Raw genomic sequence first — 15,141 nt, 5'->3', positions numbered from 1 at the left:
TATGATTGTTGCTCATGGTTCTATGAGTCAAGTGGGTTCAGCTGGGTAATTCTTGCTTGGAATCTCTCAGATAATTACTGTCAGATGTTGGCTGGGCTGCAACTTTCTGAAGGCTCAGTTGGGCTGGTTGTCCAAAATGGCTCACTTGCATGGGTGGCAGCTGATGAGGGCTTTTGGATAGGAGTTCAGCTGGGCTTTTCCACCTACACATGGCCTCTCTGTGTGACTTGAGCTTCTCACAGCAGGATCGCTGGGTTACAAAAGATAGAGTCCAAAGAGAAAGCATTTGTAGATGCTTAGGCAGAAGCTGTAAGACTTCTAATAACCTAGCCTTGGAAATCATTTAGTAGTTAGGGGTGGATCACAGGGTCAGACCAGATTCAGAGAGGGAACTTCCTCGGGCTTGAAGACTGAGAAACGTATCTAATTGGGGCCCATCTTTGGAGACTAACACAGAGCCTTTGGGACATGCAATTAGGGAAGTTTAATAGGCAATTAAGTTATGGGTCTCCAGTTCAGAAAGAAATCTGGGCTGGGGAATCTCGCTGAGAAGATAATCAGTATGTAGGCAGTGATGGAAGTCGTGGATGTAGATGAGGTCGCCCAGAAGCATACGCAGAGCACAACAAAAATAACTCCAGAGGAAGAACTTTGAAATGTCAAGATCTAAACAGTAAGCAATGGAACAACGAGCTCTTAACAGAGACCAAGAGCTACAGAAGAGAAAACCATGCAAGAATATGCTTATACAAGCCAAACGTAACATGTCAAGAGTGTCAGATGCTGCAGAGAGGCAAAGTCAGGTGGGACCTGCAAACTATTCTTACCAGCTTTGACAATTAGGTGTTCATGGGTGACTTTAGTAGGAAGAGTTTCAGGGAATGGGAAAAGCAAAGAGAAAAATAAAACAGACTGAAGTGAAACAGATGATGACTGGTAGCTAAGAGAACAGGCAAGAAGCTATCACAAGACATAATTGAAGGCGGGCTTGTATTTTAAGATGGTTAGCGCAAGGGCTCTGGGGTCGGGTTGCCTATTTGCATAGATTTGCATATTGGCTCTGCAGGCTGTGTGATATTGATTGCTCTCCTAACTTAACCTTTCCAACCGTCACTTTTCTCCAAGGAAAGTGACATTTAAGCTGGCACTTGAAGGATGAACAAGAATCAGCCAGGCAATGGGTTAGGAGAATAAAGTTTTTGGCTGGGGTAACAGCAAGGATGTGAATTTGGAGCACACTTGGCTTATGCAAGAAAAAGACTGGAGTGGGACAGGCTGGCAGGAGAGACAGGTGGATGATATGGTTCCTGGAGTAGCAGGAGACTGGGGGAGGAAGGAGACAGGAATCTGATCTTTCTGGTTGTTATAGATGGGGGGAGAGGGGCATGGATTTTATTTTATTTTTTTTTCTAAGTGCAATGGGAAGTCACTGGGAAATTATAAACAAATAAATGACATGATTTGACACATTTTAAAAAGATCACTCTGAGGCACCTGGGTGGCTCAGTCAGTTAAGCATCTGACTTCAACTCTAGTCATGATCCCAGGGTCCTAGGATCAAGCCCCAAATCGGGCTTCCCGCTTAGCAGGAGAGCCTGCTTCTTCCGGCTTGGGCACTCTCTCTTTCACTCTCTTCTCAAATAAATAAATCGCTGTTTTTAAACATATTTTAAAAATAAACATACACCTACCCAGCAATTCTACTTCTAGGTATTCACTCAAAACAAAGGAAAACGTGTTCACAAAAAGACTCATGCAAGATTACTCATAGCCATTTCATTCATAGTAGCCAAAAACTGGAAAAAGTCCACATATCCATCAATTTGAAAATTATAAACACACTGCAATATATTCACAAATGGACTATTACTCAACAATAAAACAATGAATTACTGACACAGCTAATGCATGTTACATGATTCCATTCCCATGACACTACAACAGGCAAAGCCCATCTATCATGGAAAAAACTTAGAACAGTGGTTTCTTCTGGGGTGGGAATGGGAGCAAGGATTGCCTGCGAAAGGTATTAGGGGACTTTCTGAAGGCATAGTTAGTGTTCTGTACTTGGTAAGAGTTAGGTTTAACAGTTGCCCTAACTCAGCAAATGTAATTTAGGAGTTAAATTTTACATTAAAACAAGCACAAAACCATCCAGTTGTTGAACTCTCATTAGTTGTATTTATGCTGAAGGGTTTTTACAGGGAAGGGTACTAATATCTGCCATTTCTTTGAAATATACCCAAATTAAGGTGGATTCATGATGAATAGGGGGATAGATAGATGGACAGAAAGGTAGTAAGTATACATGTTATGGGCTGAAGTGTGTCATCTCAAAATTCGTATGTTGAAGTACTAAGCCCCAGTACTTGGGATGGAATGCTATTTGGTGATAGGAGCTTTAAGAGGTGATTAAGGGAATATAAGGTCATTTGGGTGGGTCCTAATCCAGTGAGTGGTGTCCTCACAGGAAAAAGAGGTGAGGATACAGATAACACAGACTGAGGAACAACCATGTGAGGACCCACAGAGAAAATGACCACCTGCAAGACAAGGACAGAGGTATCAGAAGAAACCAAACTGGGTGACATCTTGGTCTTCAGTCTCCAAAACTGTGAGAAAATAAATTTTTGTTATTTGAGCCAGCCACTCTGTGGTATTTTGTTATGGCAGCCCTAGCATACTAATACGTATGAGTAAAATGTTAATGGTAGAAATTAGGTAACAGGTATGAATATTCATTCACTACCAGATTATTTCAACTTTGCTGTATATTTCAAAGTTTTCATAGTAAAACACTGGGGAGGGAATCGCCTGATCTCTATGTTTAATGGATTTAAGGAACAACTGTGAAAATTGGGAGGAGGGGATCACAGTGACCAAAGTGAAGAGTGGCAGGAGCTCGTTCTAGGATGGTGAGAGTGGGTTTGGAGAGAAATGGGCAGATTCTACATTTATGTTAGAGATAGAAGTAACAGGACTGCCTGAGAGATTGGATACAGAATACAAGTGAAATGACAAAAATCAAAGATGACTGCTAATGTATTTCCACAACTGGGTGGCCAGTGGTATTTACTAAGATGGAAAATATAAGAGTCACTGGAGCAAATCCTAAGTCTTGTTTGGTCCTGCTAAGTTTGAAATGCCCTCGGGATATCCAACTGGCATCGTCAAGGAGTAAGTTAAATATAAAACGCAGAGCTTAGATGATGCAAAACATTCGAACAGCTTAGCACCATGCCTGATACATAGTAAACATCATAAATGTGTAGTATTACTTCTAATTATTTTCATAATTATAGGAGACGTGAATAAAGGTAGATCTATTAACACGGAATATCGGCTTATTGGTAAATCCTGCCTGAGAAAGGAGATAAGATGAAAAATATATAGTTAAATCTGAGAGCCTATTTGAAACGGCTAATAAAAAGCATTTGAACGTGAACCTGCACCGAATGACATCGGGCTGAGTGAGCTCAGGCTGGCCTGCTATCCACCCCTCAGGCTCAGGCAACGTCACTTCCAAATCAGAGAAACGAGAATTTATTCTCCATTAAATAACTCATCCTAATGTTTAATAACTACTACAGTCACTTGTGATTTTTTTGCAATTTGAATTTGTCTAAATATAGCGAGAGCTCAAATTATTGGCCCCAGAATGCTGCTTCTTAAAGTCCTAATATATGATATGATTTTGTTTCTGTTTATCTGCTAGGTCAGAGTCCCTGGATGGATTTGCAATGCAATATCCTTGCATGCAAAAATTTAATACGTTTTAGACATCTTTGTTAGAATCTTACATTCTTCATCAGATACGGCGCACAGATAGCACCCCTAGATTAACCATGTAGGCAGGAAAATTGGGGGGGAAATGAAAACCTGTCATCCATGTCATTATTTCGGCATTAAGCCTTTAGGGAGTAGGAGAAGTGTCACTCAGAGCATCTCTGCAATTGCCTGAGCTGCATCAGTGTCACCAGCTGCCTGACACAATCATGTCGAGCTTGCTGAAACTCTCCTGTTTTCTCCCCCACCTATGCATCCCCACCCTCTTCTCAGTGGAAACAGGACCAGTATTTGTTCATACTGAATGGAAAATAGTAGCACACACAGCCTTGATGTGGCTTCTCTTTTTAAAAGAACAGCCACCAGCTCACTTGAGTGCTTGACAACCTGCTAGGCACCGTGCTCATTTCATTCACCCTTCGTAGCAAAGGTCCTACGAGGTGGTGTCTATTGTTACCGCGTTTCACAGATGAGGGAGCTTATGCTCCAGGAGGTTAAGCAATCTCCCCAACTCGCAAGTAAGAGAATCGGAGTTCAAAATGAAGTCAGGCAATCAACAGAGAAAGATCTCCTACCTGCTGTATCCTCAGCATCACTGATGAGCATGACATCAGGAGGCCAGGGGCTTAGGGTTGGTTCATCCCCTGACTCTTCTGCAGCCATGAAGCTGCCAGCTTTCTGCTCTGCCTCTGCGGGAACAGCTGAATGTGCAGCTCCTACTCTGTATGAAGGTGAAGCTTCCCTGGCAGGCCATCCACCACCCCCCCACCCTACACAGGCCCCCAGGCCCTCTTATCTCCTACCCCATGCCTATAGTGTTTTTTCCAGGGCATAAACCTTCACATTTCCCAATGAAGATGAAGCCAAATGCAAATATCCCTTCGGAAAGTAGAGGTGGCTTAAACTCCCACTACACGAGACGTGACCTGTGTTCAGATCCATCTGGATTGAGGTTTAGCTACTAAAGATTGGGCGGAAAAGGAGAAAGGGCAGCTAGCTATAAAAGGACATAGAAAGACCAGGAAACTATTCAGAAACAAGTAGGTAGGCTCAAACTTCACCTACCAGGCTGCTGATTGCCAATCAGCGCATCCCAAAAAGAATTCAAGGGTAACGTCCACTTGCCCCCATCTACTCTTTCCACTTCGGAGCCCATACAGCCAGTGTACAGGACTTCACAGGGACCACAACCAAGCTCCCACCCTGCCTCTTGTCCCTCTTGCTGCAGTGTGTAGGCATTTATATTTAAAAAGCTGGTTATAAAAATAAATAAATAAATAAATAAATAAATAAATAAATAAATAAAAAAGCTGGTTATTTGGAGAAATGAGTTCCTTTCTCTACACAAATCTGCAGCTGGTATAAATAAGTGCTTCATAGGGCTTTCGCCCCCTGCTGCTCTGCTGTGCCCTAGAGAATGGTGATCACAGGTGGGCTACTCTGCACCACTAGCCTCATCCAGGCCGTGTCTAAGGGGTCTCACCAGGGCATAAGCTGTTTATTCCCCCAGAGGCTTCAGGGATGGTCTGGGAGAAAAATGGTAAAGAGATTTGCCCGGAGTGCTGGCGGTAATTCTATTATTTAAGTCACAAAGCCAAGTTAATTCCAATGAAATATTTATGAGGTTTATTTACTATCTATCTTGCACATTAGACTAGGGCTGGATTAAGAAGCAACCCAGCGAAAGGAGAGAAAATGAGTGGGAAATATCAGAGAGGGAGACAGAACATGAGAGACTCCTAACTCTGGGAAACGAGCAAGTGGAAAGGGAGGTGAGCGGGGGGTTGGGGTAACTGGGTGACGGGCACTAAGGGGGGCACTTGATGGGATGAGCACTGGGTGTTATGTTGTATGTTGGCAAATTGAACACCAATAAAAAGAAATTAAAAACAAAACAAAACAAAACCAAAAAAAAAAAGAAGCAACCCAGCCAGCCAACTGTCCCAAACACCAATCTGAAAGGGGAGCCAAAACCACTTACTAGCCAGGATGTAATAGGGAGGAAGTATGTATTGGCCTCATCAGTCTCAGAGCACTAAATAGGAAGGGAAGAAACACTAAGTGCCTCCCTGCAAGAAGGAAAATATCAAAGGGACAAGTTAAACTTCCTTGTAAGGAGCTGGAAGGAATTAGCCTCAGGGCTTTGTCTTTGCTGCATGAGATTTACAAATTTGGGGACAGCTAAATGGCTCAGGACTAGAGAAAAGAGGCAGACCGCTCCCACTAAAAGGCACTCCAGTCCCTCTCCCTCAGTCCAAGGGATGCAAAATGATTCCCCTGCCCAGTCTTTCTCTAGGTGGGGCAGCCACTGTATACAGCCTCCCAGGTGGTGCACAACTGTTTGGGCTGCACCCAGAGAGCCCAAGATGTGTAGGTTGGCCTACTGAATGAGTAAGTAACATGCGGTTGGAGAAAGATTTACTTTTTTTCCCCCACATCCGTGTCATTGCCTTTAGTCTCCTGCTGTCCTAAGTTGTCTTGAGCAGGGCAGGAGGGCTCTTTCTTCTGCTTCTAACCTTCCTGTCCTAATTCATTCTCCTTCTTTGGCATGAGTCAGCCTCTAGAACAAGACCAGATCATGCCACTTCCATTCTTAAAAGCCTCCCATGGCCTCGCACTGCCATTATAAAGGACAAACTTCTTAGCGTGGAAATAAGACCCTCCGTGATTAGCCACAAACTGACTTGTCCAGAATCATCTCTCACTACTCCCCATGTTTTTGCTCTGTGCTCCAGCCCTGCCCAGTGTCAAATTTACCACAGGCTTTCTCACTTGAGGCCACTGCCCATTCTATATCCTCTACCAGGGATAACCTTTTTTCCCTTTTTCAATAGTGTCATGGGTTTTCTACATTGAATATATCTTTAAAAACAAATATTTTGTCAAATCTTGTATTTTTTAAAAGATTTTATACATTTATTTGAGAGAGGGAGGGGGACAAACAGGGAGAGAGAGGGAGAGAATCTCAATCAGACTCCACACTGAGCATGGAGCCCCACCAGGGGCTTGATCCCACGACCCTGAGATCATCACCTGAGCTGAAACCAAGTGTCGGAGCTCAACCAAATAAGCCACCCAGGCACCCCTGTCAAATTATATTTTTTAATAATTTTTTAATTTTAGAATAGTTCTAGATTTATAGAAAGGCTGTAAAGATAGTACAGAGAGCTCCCATAGATCACACACCTAGTTTCTCCTATTGTTAACATCTCGAATCAGCAATGATGCATTTGCCATAACTAATCAACCAATATTGATACCTTATTATTAACTGAAGTCCACACTTAACTCAGCGTATGAGCTAGAGTTCATACTTTATTTCCTTAGTTCTTATTTGATTTTTCTGTGGCAGGATCCTATCAGGATATCACTTTACATTTAATTTTGATGTCTCCTGAGGCTTCTCTTGATTATGGCAGTTTCATAAACTTCCCTTGCTTTTTGATGGCTCTATTTTGAGGTCTACTGGCCAGATATTTTGTAGGATGCCCACCTACTAGAATTCTGGTGGTTTTTTTCATGATTACACTGGGGTTATAGGCTCTGGGGAGGAAGACCACAAAGTGCCATTCTCATCACATGATATCAAGGATAAATGCTATCAACATGTCTTATCGCTATTAATGTCAACACTGCTCACCTGGCTGGGGTACTGTTTCCCAGGTGCCTTCTTCCCAGGTGTGGGTTACTCCCCACACCCTCTTTCTTCAGAAGGAAGTCACTGATGCAGCTCATACTTCAGGACTGGGAAGTCATGCTCCATTTCCCTGAGGAGGGAGCATCTACACAAATTATCAAACCAGATTTCTAAAAACATTTTGTTCTCTTGAATGTCTATTTTTACCCACAAGCTTCTAGTAACCAGTGTGGCTTATTCTGAATGGATTGTTTTGACTTTGGGTAGGCACAGAATTAGGGTAAAAGGTAGATATGTGGCTCAGTTTTCTAATTTCCTTTTAAGGCCTAGCTGCTAAACCAAAATTACTTGTTACGTCTTAAATGTATAATTTATAGTCTTTATTTAAACTTTACAAATAATAGAGAATGCCATTTATTCTTTGGGAAGAGGATAAATAGAAGACTTGAAATGTTAATAATTCAGATTAGCAGAAAGTGAAAATTATTAAGCCGCTAGACAGCTATTGTTTTATATATACCTGCCTAGAAAGAAATGGCAGAGGAATTCTGATCTGTAAAGGAAAAAAGAAATCATTTATTCTTAAAGTTGCACAAGTGCTTTCTGACCATCTGAGGACAATTCAGTGACCTTCAAGAGTCTGTCCTTACGCTCTTCCAGGCTCCACACCACTGTGTTAGTACTCGAGTGCCGTGATGCAGAACACAGGGAGGTGACTTTCCTTCATGGTTCCAGCACCATACGTTCTCCGGTTAATATACTTCCCCAAAATAAAGAATCCGCCACTTCCTATTATCAGATTCAGACCGATTGTCTTCTTTTTGAAATGGCAAGTAAATATCTCTTGGTAAAGCATACTGTGTTTGTAAAGCTTTTCTGTTTAAAAGGCAGAAAAACCCACCACCAAAAAAGAAATATCTTATTTTAGCTCTCCATAAAAATCAGCTTGAAAAAAGGCAGCATAGTGCTCCCTGCTAGCAACTAGCTCATCAATACCTGTTTCACTGAATTCCAATTATCTTTTTTCCCAAGCCAATTTATGTGTGGATAAAACCTAGATCTAGATCCTTTAAGATTTACGGTAAAGTTCTTATCCTTAAGTATTCCCAATAAGTAAACAGTTAAGACATGGTCCAAATGGCCTGAATTTGATCCCTGGAATCCCCCTAAAAGTGTTTTCCCTGGGGCAGAATTTCCCTGAGGAAAAAAAAAAAAAAGAACAAAAGAAATCAGACTTTATTTTGGAATATCTGCTTTGGTAAGGGAAGGGAGCTATTAATCACAGAAATGTGTCTTAAAGTTGAACTTTCTAAAGCAACATTGCATAGTACTTAGTAAAGGTAAAAATTTTAGTAAAGGTAAAATTTATTGAAATTAATAAGAAAGCAAGCAAGCCATGGGCAAAAGAATGAGTGATTCAGGACTTCCACATTAGTCATTTTATCTGAAGTGATCAACTATATGAGGCCTATCATGTCCACCCAATTTTTTCCCTGTATTCTGAATAGGTGACACTGGAGAATGTCTCGGGAGACACAACATGGAAGCCAACATTAGACTTAGGCAAGTGACTCTTCCAGCTGGAAAGCTACACACATCCATATATATGTTGCTATGAAGTGAGATCCACTACGTTTACCAACCACTACACTTACCAAAGAGTGTACAAAGTAATGGACACCTGGGTGGCTCAGTGGTTGAGCATCTGCTCTGGGCTCAGGGTGTGATCCCGGGATTGAGTTCCCCATCGGGCTCCCTGTGAGGAGCCTGCTTCTCTCTCTGCCTCTCCCTCTGTGTCTCTCATGAATAAATAAATAAAATCTTTTCTTTAAAAAAAAAGAGTGTACAAAGTAGGATTTAATTTTTGGCAAAATACAGATCTCTAATATGAATGTCCATATATGCAAAAAGGAAGTCTAAAAAGATATATGTACTAAAATGCTAACAGTGCTGAGTCATGAGAATATGAGTGATCTTTATTTTTCTCTTGTACTTCGTTATACTTTCTGATTGTTTCTAATAGTACTTTCTAGAAATTTAAATATATATATATATAAATATACTTTATCTCTTTCCTGCCAGAACTTTCTTTCTTTTCCTCAGTCAGATTTCTCTTAACACTCTGCAAGTGCAAAACTTACACTCATACCCTTCACTATTTGCAACTAACTGGGAGGAATTCAGACTTTCTGAAAAAAAAAATGTATTGACAGTATGGTATTTGATGATGACTTGGATCAATTGAAGGCTACATAGAAAAAAACTAAAATTCCATATTTTTTCCTAGAAGAATTTTTAAAGCCTTTTAAAGGCTCATAAACAATCTGACAACATATATCCAATTTTTGTATGTACAGCATCTGTTATCCTTGGTAGTCATAAACATAACTTGACTTTTTTCCAAGAGGAAGAGAAGTATGCAGTTTCTCTGGCTAATTCACATACCTAAAAGCCTCAAAATCTCCCAGAACTGATAAAGTCTTTCAGAGTCCCTTTGGTAGGAATGAGGTTAAGTTTATGCATTAAACAGGACCAAGTTTTCATAGTCAAATGAATTTCCAATAGTTTGTGTGCAGTTTTTTAAAGTGCAAAATAGGAAGGTTTCTGGAAGCAAGACTCACGTACATTCGCTTTGATAGTGCATGAGCCTCAAGAAGGATACTGCAGCCACAACAGAGGAATATACTTTTCATGTGTCCTTGACCACTTCTTCTCTAGGCAAGGGCGCTTCTCTGGGGAAGGCGCCCAGCTGCAGGAGGGATGGGCGTACACAGAGCTGTGGGGGAGGAATGAGACAAGCACATAACCAACCAGAGTTAATTGAGCAATGTTCCAGACACTCTGAAACATTCACTGAATGCAGAAAATCATAATATAGGGATTGAAAATTCAGGTCCTAGGATAGTGTTTAAACTTTTAAGGCATACCAGAATCACCTGAAGAGATTGTCAAAATAGGTTCTTGGGCCTCACATCTAAAGGTTCAGGTTCATTCGGTCTGGAGTATGCCCAAAAACTTGCATTTTTTACAAGTTCCCAGATATTGTTGATACCACTGGTCTACAGATCACATTTTGAGGATAAATAGACTCTATCTGGCCTTAGATGCTCACCACTCACTGGCTACATGATGTTAAAAAAGTGAATGACCCCATCCCTCCCTAGCTCAGTCAACCCCTCTGTAAAATGAGGTAATAATAGCTCCTGCCTCCTAGTGCTATCGTGAGGATTACATGAAAGGAGCCATTTAAGGCTTTTGGAAAACACTCAATAAATGTCAGCTATTATTATTAATATTAATATCATTTTGATATTGTATTGACTCTTCCTGATTTTGGTAGAGGAAAGTGAAGCCCCAGAGACTGAGTGACTGTCACATGGTCCCAAAGCTAATGAGCATGTGAACCTTGGCCTTCTAGACAGTCTCAAGACACCAGACAGAGAGTGCGCCCTGGGACATCTCGTGGAGACGGAACATTGTCAGCTGGTCTCAAACCCATGGTCTTTATATAGGAGATAAATACTGAAACAAGCCTCCAAAGGATGCAAGCATCTAACAAAGCTGACAGACAACAGCCATGTGCTGCTTCTGCCAAATTGAAAGAGAACATACTATCCTGGGTTAACAATGGGAAACCAAGGTCATGCTGAAGAAGGAAGCTAATAAGTGAGATGTCAATATTCCTCCTCTTTCTGGAGAAAACGAGGCAGCTGGTTGACCTGAAACATATCCCTTGGGGACACCTGGGTGGGTCAGTCATTGAGCATCTACCTTTGGCTCAGATTGTGATCCTGAGGTAGCTGGAATCAGGTCCCGTATCAGGCTCCCCACCGGGACCCTGCTTCTCCCTCTGCCTGTGTCTCTGCCTCTCTTTCTCTCTGTGTCTCTCATGAATAAATAAATAAATAAAATCTTAAAAAAAAAAATACAACCCTTGACCCCAGGAACATCAGGGCAATGATTCACAGTCACAATCTAAACTTCCAACAGGACACTTGGTATAACAGAAAGTTACCCCCAGACAGTTGCTTACCTTTGGCCTGCTGAAAAGGAATTCTTTAACTATGACTTTAATAAAATGCACAATGATGCATTTTTTAGAAGAACAGAACACACATACACACACACACACACACGCAAAGAACAGAACAAACATCCTTTCCCAGCCAATACAATGTAATGTGCTTTTCAATAAAGCTGCTGAGAAAAGCAGTAAATCCCAACCTTGCCATATTAATATGTCTGACCTAGAAATCAAGAAATAAGATGCTCTTCTCAAATCTCTGATCAGCTTTCTGCTTTGGGAAATTGGAACAGTAAGGAGAAACAGAGATCCCTGGAACATTATCTTCAAAGAAGAACTGAAAGGAATACTTCAGATTAAGAATAACTTCACAATATTTCAGAAGATTCCAGCAATCCTTACATGATATCTGAAAACGGCTTTGAATTTTCTTTTTAAAGATATTTTATTTATTTATTCATGAGAGACAGAGAGAGAAGCAGAGACACAGGCAGAGGGAGAAGCAGGCTCCATGCAGGGAGCCTGACATGGGACTCGATCCTGGGACTCCAGGATCATGCCCTGGACCAAAAGCAGGCACTAAACCGCTGAGCCACCCAGGGATCCCCCAGCTTTGAATTCTTTTTTTAAACTTTCATTATTTATTTACGATAGTCACAGAGAGAGAGAGAGAGAGAGAGAGATTGAGAGGCAGAGACATAGGCAGAGGGAGAAGCAGGCTCCATGCACCAGGAGCCCGACGTGGGACTCGATCCCAGGTCTCCAAGATCGCACCCTGAGCCAAAGGCAGGCGCCAAACCCCTGCGCCACCCAGGGATCCCCCAGCTTTGAATTTTTAATGAATCATCGCTTCTCAGCCTTTTGGCTAAGATCAAGTGTGAATTTTTAATGAATTGATAATTTACTTAACACAACAATGATGATGACTAATTTGATTAATGTATGTAAAGAGCCTAATACGGACCCTAGCACAGAGTAAATGCTGTGCAAGTGTCTGCTACTACGATGATGAGCTATGATGATGGGGGGCTGAGGTAGAGCCACAGTGTTTACAGGCTGGGTCGGATCTCTGTGACTTTCATGATTACATGAAGTAGATATTTGCTCCCTCAGTAGGATTCAATAGAGTGTAACTGAGGGAAAGAGAAATATTTTAACAATAAAAGCTAGTAAATGAGGAAACAAGTCATTTTACAAACAGCTGAATTTGAGTTTGGTTCGTTTTTTAAAAATCAAATTGGTTTACATACTCTGTGAAGAAATATTTAGGACTTTGCAAAACCACAACTAGTCAATTTTAACCTAAATTAAACAGAGTATGCACACAGACACATGATGGGGAACATGCTGTGTCTTTTATTCTGACTTTCCAGTCACAGTCGGGTTCTTAAAAACCTGGTATCTCAATTTTTCTCCTTTCCCCTTTATTCTCTTTCACTATTTTTTATATTCCCCAAATGAATGAGACCATATAATGTTTGTCCTTCTCCGATTGAGTGGGAAATATCAGAAAGGGAGACAGAACATGAGAGACTCCTAACTCTGGAAAATGAACAAGGGATGGTAGAAGGGGAGGTGGGCAGGGGGTGGGGGTGACTGGGTGGCGGGCACTGAGGGGGGCACTTGATGGGATGAGCACTGGGTGTTATTCTATATGTTGGCAAATTGAACACCAATAAAATATAAAAATAAATAAATAAATAAAAAATAAAACTACACCTGGATGAACACATTAAAAAAAAACAAAAAAACCCTGGTATCTCACAGGATATTTGCCTACCATGTTTATTTCACTAACTGTAATTTTTTAATTTAAATTCAATTACCCAACATATAGTACATCAGTAGTTTCAGATGGACTTTTCAATAATTCATCAGTTGTGTGTAACACCCAGTGCTTATCCCATCACATGCCCCCTTAATGCCCGTCACCCAGTTACCCATCCCCTCACCCACTTCCCCTCCAGCAACCCTCAATTTGTTTCCCAGAGTTAAGAGTTTCTCATAGTTTGTCTCTCTGATTTTTCCCATTCAGTTTTCCCTCCCTTCCCTAATGGTGCTCCGCACTATTTCTTATATTCCACATATGAGTGAAACCATGTAATGATTGTCTTTCTCCAATTGACTTATTACACTAACTGTAATTCCTTTTAAAGATTTTATTTATTTATTCATGAGAGACACAGAGAGAGAGGCAGAGACATAGGCCGAGGGAGAAGCAGGCTCCCTGCGGGGAACCAGATGCGGGACTCAAGCTCAGAGCCTGGGGATTATGACCGGAGCCAAAGGCAGACGCTCAACCACTGAACCACCCAAGCGCCCCCTATCTTTAATTTTTTAGTGGTTTCTGACATTCCACTGAGTTCTGAATGGCCCTTTTTATCATTATTTTTGAACAGGACAGTCCCACCTACTCCTAGTACTAGGGCCCAAATGCATGTGTTTTAATACAACTTTGGAAATACAACCTATGCAATTATTTATGAGGGTGGTAAAACTATGATTCAGGGCAAGTCAAAAAGTATGCTGATTGCAATCATTTTTTTCACCTCCTTTAAGAAGAGAGTTTAGGTTCATTAACAGGGATTTAATTCCAGCTGTGTAAAAAAATACACCAGTATGTGACCAGCAAGGCAAAGAAAACAGAACACGGTTTTCCCAGTCAATCCTGTACCTTTCAGATTCTCTACCCCTCACAGGCTCTCCTCTCTTGTCCTGTCTGGTTCCTACCTCAGTCCATGAGCACCCCCAGACTCTGGGCTCTATCTGTTACAAACCTATCCTGCCCTGTGAACTAGGATGGCATCCCATCTCCTGAGCTCCCCCACTTTCTGCTGCACTTCAAATCTTAGCTGCAAGTTAGTTGAATGCCCAGCCTCTCCACGTTGTATGGTCTTGGGGAGTTCCTATCTCACCCCAGCTTGCTCCTACTGACCCCAAACAAACTCCTCTGTGGCCAATAGTCCATGCGGTGCCTTGAGTTTCTGCAAGAGGTGACTCTAAAATCGATGCGTTCGGAAGGAATATGCTTAAATGTTCTGTTCAAACTTACTAACTTAGGCAACATGCATAATTTCATACAATAATAAGTGGAAGTCAAGTGAAAAATGGGGACGGGGGTCAAAGTCCTTGCAAAGGAAGTTCACTTTAGATAAACTTGCTTTATGTTCTGCACTGTATCCTTTGATAGCACATTTGTGTCCTAGACCAATGTGTTCTATTCGTGGAGGATGTCTAGACACCTTTCTAGTTTCACTCCGCCGCAAAGGCAAGCACCTTATTTTTTGCAGCCGGCTGACTGGCTACATCATCTATAAAGGGTTATTAAATTAATCTAGCTCATAGTGCTCCTTTCTCCAGAAAGGAAAACTTTGAGGAAATTAAAGCAGCAGCAGGTTATGCAGGCAAACACTCATTTAGCTGTCATTAGCCCTCGGTGAGGGATTCTAATTCGGCCATTAATGGCAAAAGAAGGCAGCTTTATTCCTCATCTTCGTCCGTTGAATTCTAAGGAACCAACAGGACATTTGTTTTCTCTTTAAAGCTTAGAAAGAGATAGTGGTATCTAGCTTTGATCACTTCCATGCTTTACTTGCAGGATATAATAAAGAATTTCTCAAATAGCAAAATACAGTGTGAGCTCCATCTGCAAAAAGAATTATGTCCCGCAGAGCAGAATTCAGGCATATCAGCT

The 15,141-nt window shown here is 41.4% G+C and overlaps 1 long non-coding RNA gene across 1 annotated transcript in view; it reads right to left on the bottom strand.

The window, feature by feature from the left end:
- Positions 1–10,072: 10,072 nt before the first annotated feature.
- The window catches only part of LOC140638045 (uncharacterized), a 38,741-nt gene continuing 33,672 nt past the window's right edge, over positions 10,073–15,141 (bottom strand). The window contains exon 3 of the long non-coding RNA XR_012035161.1: positions 10,073–10,199. This is a non-coding gene — a long non-coding RNA (uncharacterized lncRNA). The remainder of the gene's footprint in view (positions 10,200–15,141) is intronic.

Source organism: Canis lupus, chromosome 8 (assembly GCF_048164855.1).
Source record: "Canis lupus baileyi chromosome 8, mCanLup2.hap1, whole genome shotgun sequence".
NCBI classification, from domain to species: Eukaryota; Metazoa; Chordata; class Mammalia; order Carnivora; family Canidae; genus Canis; species Canis lupus.
The sequence above is the reverse complement of the archived record's forward strand: the minus strand, read 5'-3'. Positions and strand labels throughout refer to the sequence as shown.